Source organism: Scyliorhinus canicula, chromosome 3 (genome assembly GCF_902713615.1).
Source record: "Scyliorhinus canicula chromosome 3, sScyCan1.1, whole genome shotgun sequence".
Taxonomy (NCBI): domain Eukaryota; kingdom Metazoa; phylum Chordata; class Chondrichthyes; order Carcharhiniformes; family Scyliorhinidae; genus Scyliorhinus; species Scyliorhinus canicula.
The window spans coordinates 220,025,243-220,049,653 of record NC_052148.1 but is presented as its reverse complement, the minus strand read 5'-3'; the positions used below and the strand labels follow the sequence as shown (position 1 = coordinate 220,049,653).

The following is a 24,411-nucleotide window of genomic DNA, read 5'->3' as shown; positions in this document are numbered from 1 at the left end:
TAACTCTGGCTATTCAGCTGTGACAGACACATCACCCAAATACAGAGTTACACAGTCACTGACATGAGGCCCTATCTCATTCAGGAGAAGGTGGTACACAAGAGGAGAGGCAGAACAGAATCAGAAGCGCACAAGGATACCTGCATATTCCGAGCCCGACAGAGAAGATGATGGTCTGCATTATGGAGTCGGGTGCAATGAGGTCCATGTCATCCAGTGTCACTGGAAACTTTGAGAATGGCCAAGTGTTCCTGATTTTGCTCGATTGAAAATCCAAGTAGACTCTTGTCCTGCTGGCTAGGACAATGAGCAAGCTGCTGATGGTGTAATGAAGGACCTCTTGCTTACACCCGGTCTGACTTCTTTAAACCAACCTTCCCCTTATGATATTGATACGAGCATGAGAGAGAGGAAAACTGTACATTTTCCTTTCACCACCTGTCCGAAAGCAGGAGGGTTTTGAATTTGTATTTTTTAAAGTACACAATGCTTTTCTTAAATGCTCGGTGTGTCAGATTCAATTTACTATTAACCCGCAGCAAACATGCATTAGGATCAACTCAGAAGGTTAGTTTATTCCATAATAACAACCCGGACACACACACACACACCCAGTAAAGGGGATAGACTATGGATAGTAGCAGTACAAGAGCAGAAATGAATATTAGTTCACATGATTTCCAGAGGCACATCCCAATGAGGAGTTCTATCACATAGGAGCTCGAGTTCAGCTAGCTGAGGACTGGAGTTGTAGAGTTCGCCTTACAGTTGGTGCTGATACTTCAAGGTAAAGAAGATAGACAGAGACTGGGTCAGTTCTGCAGGCGTTGGTAGGAAATCTTCCAGAATATGCAGGCTTCAAGGAGCAAGCTGATGTTCTGAATGGAGGTATGCTTCTTGATGGAGCACCAGTTAGATGTCAGCAGATCGCCTGTGAGGCCTAAGATGTAAAGTTAAAACTGTTCAAAGGAACAGAGGCTTGGGTCATGTGACATGGTCCATTAATAGTTAATTACAGCTTAACAATCAATTTCTGTGCATCTGGCCAGAATTCCATTGTTCCTCCTTGGAAAAACATCTGGTTATTAGCACCTCATCAGATATAATGAGTTTTGATGTCTCTCTTTTGTGATAGTTCCGGTTGGGGAGCCAGTTCATCTGCACTACCTTGGCTTTTGTTGATTACATGGGGGTGCAAGATTCCACCGGCTGAGCGAAGAATTCTTTTGGTTTTTTGTAACCCCTGACCGTAGCTTTAAGAACTATGGGCCAATCCTGTAGTCATGTGGTTTGTAGCAGCCTTTTTGTATTCAGCAGAAAGGCCATTTTTTAAAACAAATATAGTCCTTGATTTCTTTTCATATCCCAGGGAACCTACAATATCCTACGCTTAGACAACCAAGTGCCGCCACCTGCCCAGCTACATCAGCCCAATAAGAGAAAGAGAACAACAGCACAACAGTGACAAAAGGCCCTGTCACTTGATCTGATACTCACAGCCTCCAGTTCAGATACTGGCATATATTGGTGGCTATTCTGGAGTTGGCAACAGCATCTAATCAGTCACCTGGGCATGAGTGAGCTGCAAGCAGGCCAGGGGTCAGGATGGCTTGCTTTCCAGCAAGCAGGAGGGTGAAGTCAGCGGATTGATCTGCTTCTGAAGACTCGAATGAGGACAATGACAGTGCCACATTCAGGCATAAACTGATACGGATCCATACCAAGATGTTGGGTGCATTGGCTGGCCTGCCAGGTTGCCTCATGTCACTTTTGAGGAGCATGGTGAAGTCTAATTCCAAGGTGACAGAGGGCATCGAGCAGAGCTTGCCCTCTGCATGGCTATTGTCCTATTTCCCTGTTGTGCTAGACCCAGAGGCACAGTCACTACTGCCCCCACATCTGTTGCAGCTTTTGTCTGCATAGGTCATTATCCTGTCTTCCCTGCAACACTGTCCTGCAAGCCCAGGAACACAACACAGAAGTACTTCAGAAACACCCAACAGTGCTTCCAGACATAATACAGAAGAAAAAGTTGTAAAACAAAAATGACCTTACCAGCAATTAAGGTGGCTGACCGTTTAAGGTGTATTAGTGTCGGGCCCACCTCATGCCTCACATTTGGGGTGCGATTCTCTGCAAATGCGGAGAATCGTAAAGGCTGTCGTGGGACAGGCCGTGACCCACGGCAGCCTTCATGGCCACTTCCGGAGCCGATTCTCCCCCCCGGGCGGGGCTAGGAGCGCGGCCCCGTGCATCACAGCGGCGACAGTCGTCAAGTCTGCACATCAAGCGTCACGGCGGCTGACACGGCCGATGATGTCAGCCGCGCATGCGCAGGTTGGACAACGCCAACCCGCGCATGCGCAGTTGGCGTCTTTCTCCTCAGCCACCCGGCAAGACGTGGCGGCTTGATCTTGCCGGGCGGCGGAGGGGAAAGAGTGCGTCTGTTTTTGACGCTGGCCCGACGATCGGTGGGCACCGATCGTGGACCTGTCCCCTCCCAAGCACAGTCGTGGTGCTCACGTGCCAATCGGGCCTCTAGATGCCCCAAACGGGCATCTAGCGCCTGTTTCACGACGGTAGTGAGCAGGTGTGTTTGCTGCCGTGGTGAAACGGGCGTGAAGGCCCGGCTGCTTGGCCCATCGGCCTCGGAGAATCGCCACTCGCCGTAAAAAACGGCGAGCGGCGATTCGTGGTGTGGGTCGGGCATGCGGGGGGGGGGGGAATAGTGGGAGGGCGTGAAAAATGTCGGGAGGCCCTCCCGCTATTCTCCCACCCGGCATGGGGGGCGGAGAATCGCGCCCATGATCTTTCCAGAATAACATGCAAATTAATTGTTTGGACTTGCATTTCTCAAACTTAGATTCTGGCAGTGCATTAGCCAGTTAGGCTATGTGATGGCAGGATAGCATGCTGCTCCATGGGATTCCAGCACACGTTGGGGTTACCTGGGCACTTTGAACACTTTGTTATTTTTAACAGGCCTTTCTGTGCTGGAAATCAATGGAAAGCGATGATATGTCTCCACAGCACCCAAACGCAAAACGCAGCTTGTCCTCCTGGAGATTAATCTTTAGTTCTAGGAAACTACAGGGCAACCTGCGCGGTTGGCAAACCTAGGTCAGTTAGCAATTCTCAGCCACATTCTCAGCCACAAAAGCAAAAAAATAATGAAATCCCTTCCATGCAAAAAGTGAAAAATATTTTGATCGCAAAACTATAAAATGGAAAATTAGAATTACTTCTCAACAGAAACGGACAGTAATCAGTGATGGAAACAGCAGCACTATTCAGCCAGCAGATGTCACCTCTGGGTCTTAAACAAATAGCAATAACCATGACTCTAATTCAACCACACTAGTCTTTGTTCACCCTCATCAAAGATCTTACACAAACAAACTGATTTACAAAATTTATCAGGAACACATTGGAATTATTCTGGAAATGGTCAGAAAGCAATTAGCCATAAACTTATCAGCTATACAACTGATATCCAGTTTACAAATACTGGATAGTAAATTCACTAATCTCTCAATGAGGGACTTGTATTGCAGCAAACGAATGTTACCAGAACATTACTGAATTAAATATGATAATTAGAATGTTTTATGACAGAACTGCCGTAATTAATCATTCTCCATTATTGTAATTGACTCATCTTACTGATTTTATTACTAATATATAGAAGTTTAGTACAACTATAATTCTTCAACTTCTGCGTGTCACATAAAGGGCTGTTCCTGTTCAAAGTCACAGAAAAGGGTTCTTTTTACCCAGATCCGAGTGGAATTTTGGTGAAAAGGCATAGGTGAATGTCAGAGGAGTAGTTTACCCCTGGAATGGTATGTCTTCTGATCATCGGACCTGGCAGAAAACAGTGAGAGGTTTGGCTGGAAAGTTGAAACAGTGTTGTGCTTCACAGGCCGTCTCTTCCAGCATGCAGGCGGGGAGGGGCAAGCTGTAAGGCCCCAGATACAGGAACTGATGACTTTTATCAAGGAGGAATTCCATAAACAGAGGAAAGAAATGCATGAGGATCATGCAGAGGCCATTGCAGAAGTTGCGGCACCCCTGAAGAGTACTTTGGAGTGGATGGAGAGGTGTTTGGAGGTGCAGGGGTCACAGATTCGGGAGATTGGAGGAGTGATCCCGGACCACAGCGATCGTGTGTTGGCTCTGGAGGCGGAAGTGGGGCTCCGAGGAGACCTTTGTAAAACACTGAGGGCAAAGGCTGAGGAGCTGGAGAATACCTCGAGAAGACAGAACTTGCGAACAGTGGGCCTGCCTGAAGGAGTGGAAGGTGTGAGCGCCACGAGGTAAATCTCAAAGATGCTGGCGGGGCTGGTGGCAGAAGGGGTGCTAGATAAAGCACCTGAAGTGGACCAAACGCATAGGTCTCCGAGGCAAAAGCCGAGAGTTGGGGAGCCGCCGCGAGGCGGCGATCGTGAGACTCCGCAAATTTGTGGAGAAAGAGAAAATTCTACGGTGGGCCAGGGAGAAGCGTAGCTGCAACTGGAGGGGAAATAATGTCCAGATTTATCAGGACATCGGAGCTGAGTTGGCAAAACGGGAGGCAGGTTTCAACAAGGCCAAGGTGGTGCTGTACCGGCGGCAGATCAGGTTTGGGGTGTTCTACCCGGCGAAATTATGGGTGAGGTTTCTGCGACGTGGCAAAGAGTGAGAGATGACATGGTCAAGAGCGAAGAAAGGGGCCACCTGGGATGGGCTACGTACAGAGTGGAATTAAAGGGCAGGAGTTAAGTGGGGAAGATGATAGACGGTAGAGGGGATTGGAGGCGCAAGCCTCTTGTAAGGCTGGTAATGTGGAACATCAGGGGACTGAAAGCGGGGGTTGTCTTTTTGCAGGAGACACACCTCCGTGTGAAGCGGCCGAAGACTTCATTAAGGAGCATAAACTGGGGGAGAACTGAGTGGACAATGCTTGGGAACCCGCGTGCTGGCACTATGTAATGGTCGGATGCATGTTTGAAGTGGGTGTAGGGATTGGGAGATTTTCGCCTTTTTTGGTGGGGGGGGTTTCTGTTCAATGTTGAGATTGGAAGGAGTTGTAGAGGTGAAAAGTTTATGTGGGGATGGATGTTCCCATCCCCCCTCCTGTTTCATGGGACTGTTTGTGTTAACATCTGTTTGCTTTTGGAGAAGACTACCTGTAGTTCACGAGAAGTCCTTGTTTGGGTGGGGGAGGGTAAGGCCAGCAGGAGGTCTTCTTCTTTGAGCTGAGGAGTGGGGGGGGGGAGAGGGAGGGTAAGGTCATTAGGATGTGCCTTTGGGCAGTGGCAGCCGCACTGGCAGGTTATGCTGGTGAAGGGAAGTGAGGTGGTGGGGGAGAAGGCCAAGAGGAGTGGCCGGGGGGGGGAGAGTGGAAATGGGGGTGGGGGAAGAAGGGGAAAAGCGGGGGGGGGGGGGGGAAGAGAGAGGTTTCTGCGACACGGCAAAGAGTGAGAAATGACATGGTCAAGAGCGAAGAAAGGGGCCACCTGGGATGGGCTACGTACAGAGTGGAATTAAAGGGCAGGAGTTAAGTGGGGAAGATGATAGACGGTAGAGGGGATTGGAGGCGCAAGCCTCTGGTAAGGCTGGTAATGTGGAACATCAGGGGACTGAAAGCAGGGGTTGTCTTTTTGCAGGAGACACACCTCCGTGTGAAGGACCAGGTTCGGTTAAGGAAGGGGTGGGTCGGGAAGGTTTTCACTCGGGGTTTGACTTGAAATCGAGGGGTGTGGCAATTTTAATGAGCAAAATAATGGGATTTGTGAGTGCGAAGGAGGTGAGGGATCCAGGTGGGTGATATGTGATTGTGAGTGGGGTATTGGAAGGGGCACCAGTAGTGTTGGTAAATGTGTATGCCCCAAATTGGGATAATGTGGGTTTTTTAAGGGGGTTGCTGGCAGAAATGCCAGTATTGGCCACGTACCAGTTGATCATGGGAGGAGATTGTAACTGTGTCCTGGAGCCGAGGGTGGATAGATCGAGCCCCAGGTCAATGGGTAGGGTACCAATGGCAAGTGTAATGAACTCCAATTGGCTTTATTAGTTGGCCAATTGGAGTATGAGCTCCCTCAATGATAGCTCATTGAGGGGGCCCATATAGTCCCCTGTGTAGGCTTTGTGAGTCAGTCTTAAGTTGACTGGACTGCTAGCAGCACTGTTTGTAGCTGCTCCTGTAATATCGTTATTGTAAATAAATATTGGTGTGGTGACGGAACTCCTGCCTCCCGTGGATTACTACAGTGGCGACGAGGTAAACTACGAATTTTGCAGAGACCAGCTGCCGCACTCGGAGGGTAAGCCTTGCCATTTTAAAAATGCCGTTTTTTGGGAGGTTAGAGGCATTCGACCCGGCTATTGAGGACTGGTCCCAATATGTGGAGAGAATGTGTTACTTCTTCCAGGCAAATGATATACTGACGGACGAAAGGAGACGGCTTATCCTGCTGTCGGCGTGCGGACCCTCCGCTTTCGCCATTATACGTAGTCTGACTTATCCCGATGCGCCGGACACAAAAACTTTCCAAGAAGTAACGGAATTGGTGAAAGAGCACTACGACCCAAAACCACCCCTCATTTTGTGTAGGTACAGATTCTACACAGCGAAGCGGGAAGACAGGGAGTCAGTCACAAATTTCTTGACCCACCTGAGAAGGCTGGCGGAAAAATGTGAGTTCGGCCCGACGCTAAATGAAATGCTTCGGGACCGGTTAGTGTGTGGTATAAACAACCTCACAATACAGAAACGCCTGTTGGCGGAAATGGAGCTAGACTGCAGGCAGGCGTTACAGCTCGCACTGTCCCTAGAAAAGGCAGCAAGTGGGGCGCAGGAACTACAGGGCACGCCAATGGAGGTAGATACCTGTGAGAGGTACTACCACAACGGGTCCTGCTACCAGTAGACGCACAACATATTCGGTTGTGGACGCAAAAAGATCCAGTTTTAGCCAAGATGAAGCATTTACTGCTAACAGGGGAACTGGAAAGACCAGTGGAGCCCCAGATGCACCCATACTGGAGCAGAAGGGACCAAATAACCGTAGAAGACGGTATCCTATTATGGGGAGCCCGGGTAATCGTCCCAGCTCAGGGCCGTCAGGCAATTGTAACTGAGTTACATCACGGACAACCAGGGGTGTCTAAAATGAAGATGCTAGCTCGAAGCTACGTTTGGTGGCCAGGTTTGGACACAGACATAGCAACCTTGGTACGTCGGTACCAGGAGTGCCAACAGGGGCAAAGAGTGCCACCAGCGGCGCCATTGCACCCGTGGGAATGGCCAGGCAGACCGTGGACCCGCCTGCATATTGACCACGCCGGCCCTTTCATGGGCTCAATGTTTTTGGTGATAGTGGACGCCCACTCCAAATGGTTGGACGTCCACCGGGTAAACACGGCAAGCACAGCATCGACAATTGAAAAGCTCAGGGCCTCGTTTGCAACACATGGACTTCCGGAGGTATTGGTGTCAGACAACGGAAAGGCATTCACAAGTGGGGAATTTGGAAAATTCCAGAAGGAAAACGGAGTCCGTCACATCAAAACGGCCCCTTACCATCCAGCAACCAACGGCCTGGCAGAGACAGCGGTCCAGACACTTAAAGCGGGACTCAAGAAGCAGCCGGCAGCGTCAATAGACACAAAGCTCTCCCGCTGGCTGTTTGATTACAGGACCACATCGTATTCCACAACGGGCATACCGGCAGCTGAACTCTTAATGGGAAGGCGGCTGCGAACGAGGCTGAGTCTCCTTTCCCAAATTTAATGGGGAAAGTGGAGAAACAACAGGAGGCCCAACACAGGGGGCATGATAATAGTCGGCAGCAGAGACATTTCCAGGTGGGGGCACCGGTTTGGGTCAGGAATTATGGAAATGGACCAACGTGGGTCAAAGGCACGGTAGAGTCCCAAACAGGGCCCATATCCTATGAGGTTTCAATAGGAGGTAAGGTGCTGAAGAAAAACCTAGACCAAATAGGGCAGCGGAACCACACCTGGAGGCAGGCGAAGCAGGACCGCATCAAGCTGGGATAGCCCAGACGGAAAGGATACCCACGCCCCGAGCAATTTCTCCAGACCCCGTCATCCAGTCATCAGAGTCGAAGATGGACACACTCGACGATGCCGCCGCGACACCTCTCCCCGAGGAGGAGGAGGAAGAACAGCTTCCAAGGAGGTCATCAAGGAAAAGACGGGCACATATAAGGTACACCCCGCCCACTTCGGAGAACGACCTGGCGGCCGACACAGAGGTGACAGACCCTGACATGAGGAGCAGGAAGAAGCTCAGAGGAATGCCAGCTGGCAGGAATTCCTCGGACCTGGGGGGGGGGGGGGGTAAATGAACTCCAATTGGCTTTATTGGTTGGCCAATGGGAGTATGAGCTCCCTCAATGATAGCTCATTGAGGGGGCCCATATAATCACCTGTGTAGGCTTTGTGAGTCAGTCTTAAGTTGACTGGACTGCTAGCAGCACTGTTTGTAGCTGCTCCTGTAATATCGTCATTGTAAATAAATATTGGTGTGGTGACGGAACTCCTGCCTCCCGTGGATTACTACAGCAAGGGAGCTGGGGGGTGAGGGTGGGGGTGGGGGTGGGGGTGGGGGTGGGGGTGGAGGTTTATGGAGAGAATGGATATAGTGGATCCATGGCGCTTTCAGAACCCAGGGGGAAGGGAATATTCCTTCTTTTCACACGTCTATAAGGTGTATTCAAGGATTGATTACTTTGTAGTGAGTCGGGAGATTTTGGTTGGTGTGGAGGGGGCAGAGTATACGGGGATAGTTATCTCGGACCATGCACCCCACTGGCTGGATATTCGTTCAGTATGGGACGAGAGCAGAGGCCGGGGTGGAGGTTTGACTCTGGGTTGTTGGCGGATGGAGGTTTTTTGTGATAAGGTGCAGTTGGCGATTAGTGATTATGTGGAGTTCAATCAGAATGGGGAGGTGTCGGCGGGCATTTTTTAGGAAGCACTGAAGGCAGTGGTCCAGGGTCCAGGGAGAAATTATCTCATTTACGGTTCATGTGAATAAGGAAAGGAGGGCGGAACATGACCGTCCAGTGAGCGAGATAGTGGAGGTGGACAGGGAATATTTGAGGTTGCCCACCGTGGAGGGATTGGCGAAGAGGAAAAAGTTGCAGGGGCAATTTGACAGGCTGACAACGGGGAAGGCGGTAGGGCGACTGCGTAGGGCAAGAGGGGTGCAGTACGAGTATGGGGAGAAGGCAAGCCGCATGCTGGCGCACCAGCTGCGGAGGCAGGCTGCATCCAGGGAAATATTGCAGATCCGGACTGGGGCTGGAGATGTGGTATCAGAGCCAGGGACGATAAACGAGGCATTTAGAGAGTATTACCAGGGACTTTTTGAGGCAGACCCAGGAGGAGAGGAGGGGGACATGGGGTGGTTTCTGGATGAGCTGGAATTTCCCCAGGTGGAGGAAGCAAAGGGGCAGGGGTTGGAGAAGCCCCTGGGGCTGAGGGAGGTGCTGGATATTATCAGGGGTATGAAGTTGGGGAAGGCCCCTGGGCCGGATGGGTGCCGGCAGAATTTTATAAGGAATTTGCAGCGGACCTGGCACCACATCTGTTGGGGGCATTTAATGAAGCACTGGAGAAGGGGGAGTTGCCGGAGACAATGAAGCAGGCAGTAATCATACTAATCCCAAAAAAAGGGAAGGATCCAGTGGACTGTGGGTCGTATAGACCCATATCGCTATTGAACATGGATGTGAAAGTATTGGCTAAGCTGTTGGCGGGGAGGATGGAGGATTGTGTCCTGCGGGTGGTTGCAGAAAATCAAACAGGCTTCGTGAAGGGAAGGCAGCTCCCGAGTAATATAAGACGGCTGTTGAATGTGGTGATGAATCCATCGAGAGCTCTGGTACCCGAGGTGGTGGTGTCCATGGACGCGGAGAAAGCATTTGATCGGGTGGAGTGGCGGCACTTGTTTGAAGTTTTGGGAAGGTTTGGGCCGAGATTTGTGGCATGGGTGCGGTTTCTGTATGTGGCGCCAAGAGGGAGGGTGAGGATGAATGATATGAGCTCATGAAACTTTGACTTACATAGGGGTACGAGGCAGGGGTGCCCGCTGTCGCCGCTGATGTTTGCGCGGGCCATACAGCCATTGGCGATGGCTCTCAGGGGGTCAACAGAGTGGCAGGGGATAATGAGGGGACAGAGGGAGCATCGGGTGTTGCTCTGTGCCGATGATCACTTGCTGTATGTTTCGGATCCGTTGGAGAGTATGGGAAGGATTTTGGGCCTGTTGGGGACGTTTGGAGGGTTCTTGAGATACATGCTGAATGTAGGGAAAAGGGAGGTATTCCCGGTGAATGAGCTGGCACAGCAGGCTAATTCGGGGGGGGGGGGGGGTGCCATTTGTGGTAGAGAGGGATAGGTTTAGGTATTTGGTGATTCAAGTAGCGAGGGAATGGACGGGGCTCTATAAGTGGAATTAACAAAGCTGGTGGAGGAAGCCAGGGAGGATCTTAAGGTGGGGTGGGGGGGTTGGGGGGGGGGGGGGGGGGGGAGATGGATGGATGGATGGATAGTGTATACAGGAGGTGGGGGGAAGTGGGGCTGGTCAAAGTGAGGGATTTGTATTTGGAAGAAGGGTTCGCCAGTCTGGAGGAGCTAAGGAAGAAGGTAGAGTTGCTGAGGGGTAGTGAGTTCAGGTATCTACGGGTTAGGGACTTTGCACAAAAGGTCTCAAAGGGGTTCCCTAGATTGCCGGGATAAATCCTGCTGGAGCGACTGCTGCTTCTGGACGTGGATGGGGAGGGAAGAATTGGGGATATATGTAAATAGCTGGGGGAGCAGGGAGGCGAGCGGTGCTCGTATCAAGGAGAAATGGGAAGCGGAGTTGGACATGGAGATCAATTGGGGAGTATAGAGTGAGGCACTGCGAAGGGTAAACAGGACCTCCTCTTGTGCAAGGATGAGTCTGATACAGTTTAAGGTGGTGCGTAGGGTGCATATGACTCGGGCGAGACTGAGTGGGTTCTTTCAGGGCGTAGCAGATGGCTGTGAGAGGTGTGGGCGGGGGCCAGCGAATCATGCACACATGTTTTGGGGTTATGAAAAGTTGGGAAGATTCTGTGCGGGAGTGTTCACGGTCTTAGTCAGAATAGTGGAGGAGGGAGTGGACCCGGACCCTTTGGTGGCGATATTTAGGTTTTCAGAGAAGCTGGAGCTCATGGAGAGGAGGAAGGCCGATGTCTTGGCCTTCGCCTCTCTGATTGCACGGCGATGAATTTTGCTGAAGTGGTGGTTGGCATCACCACCGGGGGTAGCAGCATGGTTGGGTGACCTGTATGACTTCCTGCGATTAGAGAAGATAGAGTATGAGTTAAGGGGCTCAGCAGGAGAGTTTGAGAAAAGGAGGAGGATGTTTGTGACCCGGAGTGTTTATTTGCTGTAACATAATTAAATCTTATTCAAACAATATTTGATCATACTTTTTCGTTTTCTCTGTCCATTGAATATTCCCTCCGATTGCAAGGTCCCCTCAGATTTTCTTCCCAGTCCCCCACTTGCAGCTGCCATTGCGGGATATTTACAACCTCATCATCTGCATCACAAAAAACAAATCACCTACTTCCACCTTTGTAACATCACCTTCCTTCGACTTCAGACCATTTACAGAATTATTCCTGATTAGCATGCAATCCTCCAAATTCTAAAAACATCAGCTGATCGGATACCCTGCAGCTCAAATCTTATCCCAAGGCTAGTCACATTCGTTCAACACACTCCCAGTCCCCCAACACCTCGGGCAGGATTTTTCATATTCCCGCCTTGCCACCCAAAGAGTCAGCGGGCAACCCTGCAAACATTTAATTCCTCACTCTGATAGAAGTCCTACCTCAGAGAGCTTATTGGTTGGCAGCTCCAGAACTCCCTCCCAAACAGCACTATAGGTCTATCTACACCATATCACCACATGGACTTCGGCAGTTCAAGAAGAGGGTTCACCACCGCCTTCTCAAAGGCAATTCGGGATGGGCAATAAAATTGCTGGCCGACCCGGTGATTTCCATGTCTATTAAATGGTTCTCTTTTTAAACTCTGTGGGCCCAGCAGCAACATTTGCGGAGAGATGGCCGATGGGGTTTAATCTGGACAAATGTGAGGAAATGCATTTTGGAAGGTCTAATGCAGGGAGGGAATATACAGTGAATGGTAGAATCCTCAAGAGTATTGACAGTCAGAGAGATCTAGGTGTACAGGTCCACAGGTCGCTGAAAGGGGCAACACAGGTGGAGAAGGTAGTCAAGAAGGCATACGGCATGCTTGCCTTCATTGGCCGGGGCATTGAGTATAAAAATTGGCAAGTCATGTTGGAGCTGTATAGAACCTTAGTTAGGCCACACTTGGAGTATAGTGTTCAATTCTGGTCACCACACTACCAGAAGAATGTGGAGGGTGCAGAAGAGATTTACCAGGATGTTGCCCGGTATGGAGGGCATTAGCTATGAGGAGAGGTTGAATAAACTCGGTTTGTTCTCACTGGAACAACGGAGGTTGAGGGGCGACCTGATAGAGGTCTACAAAATTATGAGGGGCATAGGCAGAGTGGATAGTCAGAGGTTTTTTCCCTCTGACAATACATATTTAGCAATCACACAATGTTTCTCTGATAAATTGTTTTCATATGGCTAAGAAAAAAAGATGGCATGAAGAGACTGTTGTAATATTCTGCTCACAGTTTTTTTTTCCCTTTAAAATTTGTTAATTGCGCCTTAAAAGGTTAATCAGTTTCTAAGTAATGTCTGTGGCGCAAACAGCTTATTCCAAATTCTGTAAATAAAAGACAGCATTTCGGAATCTGGCAGAAAACAATTGGATCTCAAACCTAGCTGAATCCTATTGTTTTGACATTTTTTGGCACATTCAATTCATTTAGCTGCAGTGAAATCTGTATGAGGTATTGTTATTCAGTGTTCATGTTTCCCAGTCTTAATCTGCACTATGGCTGCTAGAGGGCAGACGTGAACATATGGCAGTCACACACAACAGGCGTGGCCCTGTCACTTCAACACCAAAGATTCAGAAGTCATTATGAAATGATTGTTTAAAACATTTTTTTTTTAAATCAACATGACACCTCAATATTCATTTATTTCCATACTAATTTGCAAATATCTGCTGGGTACGATTCCTTTAATTTTGGCATTTTCCTAAGAGCTTGTGGGTGACCAGCTCCCACAGGCTTTCCACGAGTTATTAGCTACTTGCCAGGCGGTCTGTGAAAGTACCATGAGGATGACTAGCAACATTGCAAATATATCTATCTGTTTCAAACTTACAGGCTTCCTCAAGCAATATGTCAGGTTGAAGTGCCCTCCTTGGTCTTTTCAGTTTCTAATTTGCCAGCACAAATATCGCTAAATATATGGAATTACACAAATTAGAATAGACAAGTTAGAGAAGAAACATGTTGCAAATTAATGAGAAAAGACAAACTAATGAGAAAGAAAAGAACATTTTAAAGGAAGCAATATCCAAGATGCCATATGATTCAAATTCTGTTGGGATACTGTTTATATTTGATTGAGGCATTGTCATTATGCCCATGATGCTGTGCATTCTACAAAGTGGGATTGTTCATTCTAAAGTATCTCCCATATCCTTTTAAAATCGCAAGGACAACAAAATACAAGAGCCATTCTGCCCTTCGAGCCTGTGCCACCATCGGATAAGATCATGGCTGATCTCACTGTGGTCTCAACTCCACTTTCCAGTTTTCCGCCCCATAACTCTTCACTTCCTCGTCGATCCAAAAACTAATATATAAAGTATATAAATATAAAATAAAAATTATAGAATATAATTAAAGACACAGCCTCCACAGCTCTCTGGAAGAAACTCTACAGGCTCATGGCTCTGGGAGAAAAACATTCTCCTTATAGAATCCCTACAGTGTAGAGGAGGCCATTCCACTCATTTGAGTCGACACTGACCCTCCAAAAGAGCACTCTGCACAGGCACACATCCCCGCAACTTTCCGCATTGATCATGGCCAATCCACCTAACCTGTACATCTTTGGACACTCTCTCATCTCAGCCTTAAATGAGACACCCCTAATTTTAAACAGTATCGCCTAGTACAAGACTCTCCCACAGGGGAGCCATCCTTCTGCATCCATCCAGTCGAGTCCCTTCAGTGTCTTATTTGCTTTCAACAAGATCACTTCTCACCCTTCTAAATTCTGTAGGTACAGACCCAACCTGCTTTATCTTTCATCATAAGCTAACCACTTCATCCCAAGAATTAGTCAAGTGAATCTTCACTGAACAGCTTTGAATGCAATGAAATTGGGCGCGATTCTCTGGAAAAATTCACCTGCTGTACCTGCATTCTGACTTCATGTGATTGACATACCGGGACACCCAGACTACCCAGGTACTGTAGAGTTCTGCAGCTTCTCTCTATTTAAATAATATGCTGCTTTTATATTCTTCCTGACAAAGCGGACAAGTTAAATTTTCCCACGTTATACTCCATCTGCCAATTGTTTTGCCTCCTCAACCTATCGAAATCCCTTTGTAGACTTTGTTTTCTCCCTATCTTTGCGGTCATCGGCAAATGTAGCAACCATACTTCAGTCGCCTTCATTCAAGTCATTAATATGTAGCATAAATAGTTGAAGCCCCAGCATTGATCACTGCGGCACTTCACTCATTACAGCTCGTCACCCCAGAAATTACCCATTTAACTTTATTCCGTCCGCTGGAAGCTAACCAATCCTCCAACTATGCTAATATGTTACCTCCAAAATCAGGAGATTTTGGGCGGGATTCTCCGACCCCCCCCCCCCCCCAGGGGGTCAGAGAATCGCCCGGGGCCTGCGTCAATCCTGCCCCCGCCGTGTTCCGAATTCTCCGCCCCCCGAGATTCGGCGGGGGCGGGAATCGCGCCACGCCAGTCGGCGGGGCCCCCGCGGCGATTCTCCGGCCCGCAATAGGCCGAAGCCCCATCGCTGACAGACCTCTCCTGCCGGCGTGGTTTAAACCACCTACCAGATCGCCGGGATTGGTGGCGCGGGCGGCGCTGGCGTCTGGGGAGGTGGGGGGGGGGGGGGTGGTCTGACCCCGGGGGGTGCCCCCACGGTGAACTGGCCCGCTATCGGGGCTCACCGATTGGCGGGCGGGCCTGTTGCGTGGGGGCACTCTTTTTCTTCTGCCTCTGCCATGGCCTTCACCATGGCGGAGGCGGAAGAGACCCCCTCCCCTGCGCATGCGCCGGTATGACATCAGCAGCCGCTGATGCTCCGGCGCATGCGCGGACTTATGTCGGCCAGTGAAGTCCTTTCGGCCCCGGCTGGCGTGGCGCCAAAGGCCATTCATGCCAGCCGGTGGAGTGGGAACCACTGGCGCGGGCCTAGCCCCTCAATGTGAGGGCTTAGCCCCTAAAGGTGCGGAGAATTCCGCACCTTTGGGGCGGCCCGAAGCCGTAGTGGTTCACACCACTCTGTCACGCCGGGACCCCCCCCCACCCCGTCGGGTTGGGGAGAATCCCGGCCCTTATTTTGTGTAATAATGACCTTTTGATGTGGCACCATAAAAATTCGATGGGATTCTCCGATTGCCGACGCTGAAATCGTGTTTGGTGATCAGCCGGAGAATCCCTTTTTATACCGAAATCGGAGGCGGCGCCATTTTCCCAATGCTCCGCTTCCTCATAAATGGCATAAATCACGGAGTACGCCGCACACCGTTGGGGCGGCCCGAGGACATCATCTGAGGCACTCCCTTGAAACTCCGCCTCCGATGGGCCGACTTCCCGATGGCGTCGGCCGCGTGCAGTCTCAACTGTTGTGAACCTGGCATGGCGGTTGCAGACTGTGTCCAGTGCCTCCATAGTCAGGGGTAGGGGTGGGGGGGGTGGCGTTCCGCTGGCAGGGGGGCTTCGGTGGAGGCTTGGGGGACTGGTGTGGGGGTTACAGGAGGCATTATTTGGCAGACCGGGTCCACGCACGGCAGGTGAAGCCCGGGGCTTTACGTGGCATGGCTACTAGTTCTCACCGGGCGGAGCATCAGTGTGGGGGGGCGGCGCCAACATTTTTGTTGTAAGATCAGACCTCCGGATATCTCCGCAGAATCGGAGAATTAAGCCCAATGTCTTTTGGAAATCCAAGTACACCACATCTACAAATTCCCTTTTATCCACCTTGTTTGTTACTTCCTCAAACAACTTGTCAAACACTATTTTCCATGCACGATTTGCCTGCCTGATTGCATTATGATTTTCCAAATGTGCTTGTATTACCTCATCAACAATAATCTCTAGAATTCTCTGCAACAAAGAGTGAGAATTCAGAAGGCTGTGTTGTTCAGGGCTGAAGAGAAACTTGTAGTAGGAGGATCCAGTTGTCATAGTCCATTTAGGTACAAATGACATAGGAAAGAGGTCCTGCATAACCGAGTATGAGGATCTAGGTAGTAAATTAAACAGCAGAACTTCAAAGCTAATAATATTACCTGAGGCACATGAAAATTGGCATACGGCAAATAAGGTTAGAGAGAGGCATGCGTAGCACAAAGATCGGTGTGGGAGAAGTGGGTTCCAGTTCGTGGGCCACTGGCACCGGTGGTGGGGAAAGTAGGAACTGTGCCATTGGGAGAGACCTCAGCTGAAATATGTTGGGACCAGTGTTCTAGCGAGTTTTGAAATTAAGAAAGTAGAGAGGACTTTCAGCTAAATAAATGGAACGGGAGAAATATCATTTCGGGAAATATTGAATAAATTAAATGAAAATGAAAAGGCGATCAAGGCAGCAATAAAGGTAATGATAATAATATGGTAATAGTGGGCAGCACGGTAGCAGAGTGGTTAGCACAGGTTTGATTCTCGGCTTGGGTCACTGTCTGTCCTGAGTCTGCACGTTCTCCCTGTGTCTGCGTGGGTTTCCTCCGGGTGCTCCGGTTTCCTCCCACAGTCCAAAGATGTTCAGGTTAGGTGGATTGGCTATGCTAAATTGCCCTTTGTGTCCAAGAAAAAGGTTAGGTGAGGTTACAGGGACAGGTTGGAAGTGTGGGCTGGTGCAGACTCGATGGGCCGAATGGCCTCCTTCTGCACTGTAAATTCAATGAAATAGTATGGCAGGATGGAATAGTGAGATTGCAAACTGATGCTAACGATAAGGAGAGAGTTTACATAAATGAATTAAGGGTTCTGTATCTAAATGCCCGTAGCGTTCATCATAAAACAGAAGAATTCAAGTGTAAGTGACATTCAGGGAGGAAAGGAAACTGGGAAAAGTGATGGGGTAACTCTGTTAATTAAAGAGGGTATCAGTACTGTCGTGAGAGATTACCTTAGTTCTAAAAGTCAAGATGTAGAAAATTTGGCAGATGGAATACAATGTGGAGAAATGTGAGGTTATCCACTTTTGTAGGTAAAACAGAAATGCAGAGTACATTTTAAGTGGTGAGGGGCTGGAAAATGTTGAACTTGAAAGGAACTTGGGTGTCCTCGTTCATGAGTCACTGAAAGCTAACATGCAGACACAGCCAGCAATTAAAGGAGGTAAATGGTGCGCTGGTCTTTATTACAAGTATTGGCGTAAAGATGTCTCACTGCAATTATATAGAGCCTTGCTGAGACCACACCTGGAGCAGTGTGTCCAGTTTTGGTGTCCTTACCCAAGGAAAGAGATAGTTGCCATTGGGAGAGCCTAACAAAGGTTTATCAAACTAATTCCTGGGATGGAGAAATTGTCCTGTGAGAAATGATTAAATAGACTGGGCCTTTATTCACTGGAGTATAGAAGAGAGAGGTCATTTCATAGAACATAGAACAGTACAGCACAGAACAGGCCCTTCGGCCCTCAATGTTGTGCCTAGCCATGATCACCCTACTCAAACCCACGTATCCACCCTATACCCGTAACCCAACAACCCCCCCCTTAACCTTACTTTTATTAGGACACTACGGGCAATTTAGTATGGCCAATCCACCTAACCCGCACATCTTTGGACTGTGGGAGGAAACCGGAGCACCCGGAGGAAACCCACGCACACAGGGGGAGGACGTGCAGACTCCACACAGACAGTGACCCAGCCGGGAATCGAACCTGGGACCCTGGAGCTGTGAAGCATTTATGCTAACCACCATGCTACCCTGCTGCCCGAATGAATATTTTGAATACCTGTAATATTTTGAATGAATATTTCATTCAAATATATAGAATTCTTATTATTTCAATAATAGTGATAATTCTGAGTCTATAACCATTTGTTACTTGCTCACTATCCTTGCTCTTAAAACATTTCATGATTTTGAAAGCCTTTATGACGCCTCTCCTTTATCAGTACTATATTAGCTGGACCAGGGGTCCGGCATCACATTTATCAATGCCCCCCAGGCAAAGAAGGAAATAGGTGAAATCCTGTTGGAAAGCATGTATGTATGCAAGCACTGATAAACGACATGAAGAAAAATGAAGCAAACACAATTGAACAGCTCTATCAGGCAAAGAATGTCTATTTGAATGAAATGGCAGGGAGGTGCTAGAGAGTGAAACTTTCCCCTAAGCTTGAGTCATCACTTTAGTGAGAGGAAATATACTGAAGAAAATTCCTCTCACTAGAAACATAGAAACAGGAGTAGGCCATTCAGCCCGTCAAACCTGCGCTGCCATGCTACATGATCATAGCTGATCGGACACTTCAGTGCTTTTTACCCACATTATCCATATAACCCTTTACATTTTTCTTAATCAGAAATCTATCAATCTCAACCTTAAACATACTTAATGACTGAGCTTCCAAAGTCCTCTGGGGTAAAGAATTGCAAAGCTACACAACCCTCTGTGTAAATAAATTCCTCCTCATCTCAGTCCTAAGTGGCTTCCCCTTATTTTGAAATTTCCCCCCCCCCCCTGGTTCTAGACTCCTCAACCAGGAGAAACATCTTACCTGCATCTACCTTGTCTATTCCTTCAAGTATTTTGTTGGTTTCAATGAGATCACCTCTCATTCTTTAAATAACTATTACATGGCTCACAGCACCTGTACATTCCTTCAATGTGCAAAAACGCAAAAAAGGCCAGTCAACCGTGGCTGACATAGGAAGTTAAGGATTACATGAGATTAAAAGAAAGGGTTTAGAAACTTGCCAGCAATAGTAATACACCCAAGGATTGGGAGGTTTTTAAAAATACAAAGGAAAGCCAAGAAACTGATAAAGAATAGAATATGAATGCAGTCTAGTAAGAAACAAAAACTGTAAAAGTTTCTGAAGGTATGCAAAAAGGAAACGTTTGGCTAAGACAAACGTGGGACTACTGCAGGCAGAGTCCGGAGAATTCATAATGGGGAATGGAGAAATGGCAGAGAAGTTAATGATTACTTTCTGTCTGTTTTCACTAAGGAAGTTCCAAGAAATCTTTCAGATGTAGAGATCTTCAGTATATTTCCTCTCACTGACTAGGGAGAATGAAGAGTTGAAGGAAATTAGTACCTGTAAAAAGGTTGTATTGGAGAAATTAATGGAAATGCAAGTTGATAAGTCCCCAGGACCTGTTAATATGCACCAGAGTGTTGAAAGGGATCAAGAGATGTGGATGCATTGGTGATCATCTCCCAAAATTCTATAAATATGAGAGGTTCCTTCATAGAGCATAGATAGTTGATTTCCTCAAGTCTCCTCTTAAATTCAAATATTTCATATACATTAATTGAACCTTCTTTGTTAAAAGGTCTGAATATACCTGTAAATATTTACCCCTAAGCATAGCCAAATGCCATTTTCTCTGTAAATAAGTGCTCTGAGGATTCTGCAATGCAGCAGTAACTAGAGTGCATCCAGGGCCATATCTCTACCTTTGTTGAAATTAAGCTTTTTACTGCTGGAAAGCACTGCATTGCAGAGAACCCTTGCTCCCTTCCTAACTTGGATATCAACGTAATAGTATGCCAATAATAATCAGCTTCTGTTGGATTTTTAATCCCCCAAACTCACTTATGAACAACTGCAGCAGCATAAATAAGGGCTTGCAGACAATAAAGATTCTGCTACAGTGGGAAATTTCCCAATGCCAAAAAGATTCAGATGAGCGAGGAAAAGATTCTGTCAGGTGATCTCCTACAACAGGGGTGGGTGGGGGTTGGAGACATAAAAATATTGGGGTTAGAGGAAATCCTCAGAAGCAAGGTATGACACTTGAGAATATAAATCGTGTGTGTTAAACCCTGCCACACCTGGGAGAACATTAACAAGATTTTTAATGATCTGAAGAAAAGTATCATAGTAAAGATCCAAAGCAATTGGTCATTTTTTGCAGCCCAAAATATATGGGAATCCAGGCATAGAACATTTCACAGCTGTTTACCTGTGATACAACAAATCAACAATGGCAGAACTACTTTGGTTGCAACACATCAGCAATGTTCCTAATCCTTTCATATCCAATATAAACCATAATTATTACAAACATACTCAACTGAAAATGCTGCAACAATCAAAACAGCAACAACAACTTGTATTTATAAGGTAGGCCAGAACTCCCAAGCAGTGGCAATGATAGTCGGATTGCCGTGCTTGTAAATTCCGCTGACTCGATGCTGCGGATGTGCATTTCTTCCAGGGCCTTCTGATCCCAGCTTTCACAGGAATGCACAGCATCCCTCATGGATCCCCATCATAATTGAGTAGAGTCCAGTGTGTGTGTGGGGGTGGGGGAAGAGAAGATATGGCAGAATCTGCCATATGGCAAGCTTAAATGTCCAGTCTGAATGTTCGTGAAGGGATGAGTGGGTGTGAGTAGTGGGTGAGATGGGTAGAATGGTTAGGTGGCTAAGTTAGCAGGTGCGTAGGTGACTAGGTGAGTGAAGTGGGTAGGTGGATATGCAGGTGAGTGGGTAGGTGGACAGGATGGGTACATGAGTACGTGGTAGGTGGGTTAGTGGATAAATAGGTGAGGTGCGAAAGTGGGTAGGATGGCAGGTAGTTGAGTGAGGTGGGTATGGTGATTGAGTCAGTAGGTGGATAGGTGTGTGAGTGGGTATAGGATCAGGTGAGTAAGTGGGTAGGTGTGTAGTCATGTCAGGGAGTAGTTAGGTCAGGGAGTTAGTTGAATCAGTTCAGGAGAGGAGTCGGGTGGTTGAGTCTAGGTGGGAGGGAGTTAGTAGTTGAGGGGTAGTCAAGTCAAGAGAATAGTTGGATGGTCAAGAGAGGTAGTCGGATTGAGGTTTAGTTAGGTTGTGTCAGGTGTAATTGGGGGGTTAGTTGTGTAGTTAACCGAGTGTTAGATTAAATTTTAATCTGTAACATTTCCTGGGTGTTATAATATGCACTCACGCACATCATGAGGTAAAGACAGGCAGTGACAGGCACCCAGGTTAGTCAATCAACACACAGGACAGAACACAACCAATCACCAGACAGAACACTAGAGGGGGTTCCACTATAAAAAAACACGAGGCATAGTGACAGTCAGGGTGTATATATTATTTAGCACCTTCTACACGTGGCTCAGAGCTAGTCTGGTGTAGTTAGTTAGAGTTAGCACACTTAGAGTAGTAGAGTGTCAAGCTGTGTGCATTGTTACAGAAGTTCAATAAATCGTATTGATCCAACGTCTAAGTTTAGTGTCTGCTTTCCAGTCCAACTGCATCCAGTTGCAGTCCGTGTTACCCCAGTGTGAATAACACAACACTGGATAACTAGGCAGATTCCATGGAACTATCCAAAACTGTCCAGCTCAATTCAGAGACATCATCAGAAAGTTCAGGGAGCAGGAGAATTGCCTTTTAGAAGTTGAAACTTTCTGGGAAATTCCCATGTAGGCATTCGACAGAGCATCAGGACTTTCACAAAGTTCCGACATGAATAAACTCCTACGCCCAATCTCCAGTGATCCAGCAGGGAGTTACAGAAGGAAGTATTAGGACAGGTGGCCAATAATTTGGTTAAAAATGTACATCGTAAGGTGTGTCTTTAAGAAGGAAAGCAAAATACAAAGGTTTAGGAAGGGAGTTCCAGAGCTTAGTGCCCAGACATCTGAAAGCACAATCACCAAAGCTGGAATGATTGAAATCAGGGATGCGTAGGAAGCCTGAATTAGAGCAGCATAGACATTTCAGAGAATGGTGTGGCCAGAGGAGATCACAGGGTCGGGGAGGATGAGGCAGTAAAGGTATTTGAAAGTAAGAATGAGAATTTTAAAATCTGGGTGTTGCTTACCCGGGAGCACTGTTGGTCAGTGAGCACAGGGGTAATAGGTAAATCGGACTTGTTGAAAGTTAGGATACTAGCAGCAGAGCTTTGGATGATCTTGAGTGTACAGAGGGTACAATATGGGAGACTGGCCAGCAGGGCAATGGAATAAATTAAGTCTAGAGATAACAAAGGGTTTCAGCAACAGGCCAATTGAGGCTAGGGCTGTGTCAAGTGATGTGACGAAGGTGGTCTTGGTGATGACATGGATATTGTTAGAAGCTCATCTCGAGGTCAGATATAAAGTTGCAAACAGTCTGTTTCAGCCTCAGTCAGTTGACAGACAAAGGGATGGAATCAGTGGTTAGGGAACAGATGGAGGGCTATAGAGCGGAGGGAGGGTTAGGGAGCAGAGTTTGTGACAGGGAGAAAAGACAATGGGTTCTAACTGATCCTTCAACTGTGTTCAGAACACAAGCCTGAGAGCAGAAAGTGTCAAGGAGTTTGTTCTGAACGTCAATTACATTAAATCCATTGAGGGAATGGGGCAGAAATTGAAAATGCATTCCATGATACTGGTTTAATTTCATTATGGAAATACATAGACGTCTTTGAAGATCTGAATACAAGATTATCATAAAACAAATCCAATTGCAGTCATGTACTCCACGACAGATTATCGGCAAGTAACAAAGAGGTTCTCTGTCGTTTTCATTATAGGATGATGTTGAGACCATCCTACATCTTCGTTCAAGACCTGTTCAGGTCAATTATCTATCTTAACAACAAATTTAAAGGCTACTGTCTTATTCCAGTGGTTCTCAAACTTTTCCAAGCTTGACTCGCACATAGAAATTCAGCCCCTCTGGCTAAGAGTTCCCGTAGTGTCAGGTCTGCAAAAGGTATTTCTCGCTCCTCTTCCTCTGTCTCACTTCCTCTTCCAGCAAACAGGAATCTGCTTTTTAATAATAATATTTGTTACCATCCTTCAGCTACATAACCTTCAGCTCAGGGACACACAACGGATATTGAGATACTAGGGAACAGGAGGCGTCATGGAGTGGTAACAATCACTGGCCAGGGCAGTTTGAAGCAACTCAAAATGGGACCCAGCTGAGGACTTCCGGTGACAGCGGGTGGGAGGCAGCCGCACACTGGAGGGCTCCCACACGGGAATAAAAATTTTGGGGTTATAATGCCCGGTCCCAGGGGCAACGGAGGCTGAAAAAGCTGTAAGAATGCACAGGGAGGAGAAATGTCCAAGCTTGGGGAAAAAAACGGCCGTGAAAAGGGGGGTTAATGAAAGTCCGGCGGTGAGTGGAATAGTCAGCGCAGGAACTGTTAGGAAAGCGGAGGCTGGAGCACCAGGGGAGGCCACATCGTTCACAGCAGAAGAAATGGCCAAAGTGATGGTTGTGGAGTTTGAAAAACAAAGCACATGGAAGTGATGAAGGAGGAAATGGGGGCAGTATTGAAAGTGCTGGTGGAGGAGGCGATTGCCCCGATGAGGGCGGCGGTATCAAGCGCAGCGGCGGAGGTGCGGGAGCAAGGTGAGACACTGAAGGAAGTGGAAGACATATTATCACAGCACAGTGATCAACTCACCTCGATGGGGAAGGAGTTGTGGAAGGTGACAGAGACCAACAAGGGTCTGCGAGCCAAAATGGAAGACCTGGAAAACAGATCCAGGCGGCAGAATCTGAGGATCGTGGGTCTGCCCGAAGGGGTGGAAGGCCCAAGGTCGACGGAGTATTTTGCCATGATGTTGGCAGAGCTATTGGAGAAGGGGGACGATCCCTCTCGATACGAACTGGATCGGGCTCATCGGTCGTGGAGGCCTATACCAAAGGCGACTGAGTCGCCAAGAGTAGTAACTCTGTGCTTCCTTAGGTATAGTGTGAAGGAGAAAATCCTGTGCTGGGCAAAGCAGAAGCGGGAGGTGCAGTGAGCTGGAGCTAGTATACGCATATACCAAGACTTTACGGTGGAGCTGGCGAGGAGGCGGGCTGCCTTCAGCCAGGTGAATAAGGCACTGTACATCAGCAAGGTGCAGTGTGGCATAGTATATCCAGCTAAGTTGAGGGTGACCGACAAATCCAAGGACTTTTATTTGGGACGGCGGAAGCGGAGGAGGAGTTTGCTAAGACCGAAGGACTGTGGCAGAATTGAGAAATGGGACTGAGAGCGGGTCGTGTACCGATGTAGCCTCATGTAACTTTATTTTTTCACTGCGT

General features: G+C 47.9%; 1 protein-coding gene across 26 annotated transcripts in view; it reads right to left on the bottom strand.

Moving 5' to 3' along the window:
• Positions 1–24,411, bottom strand: part of ank2b (ankyrin 2b, neuronal) — a 1,110,754-nt gene that overhangs the window by 581,618 nt on the left and 504,725 nt on the right. The window lies entirely within an intron of this gene.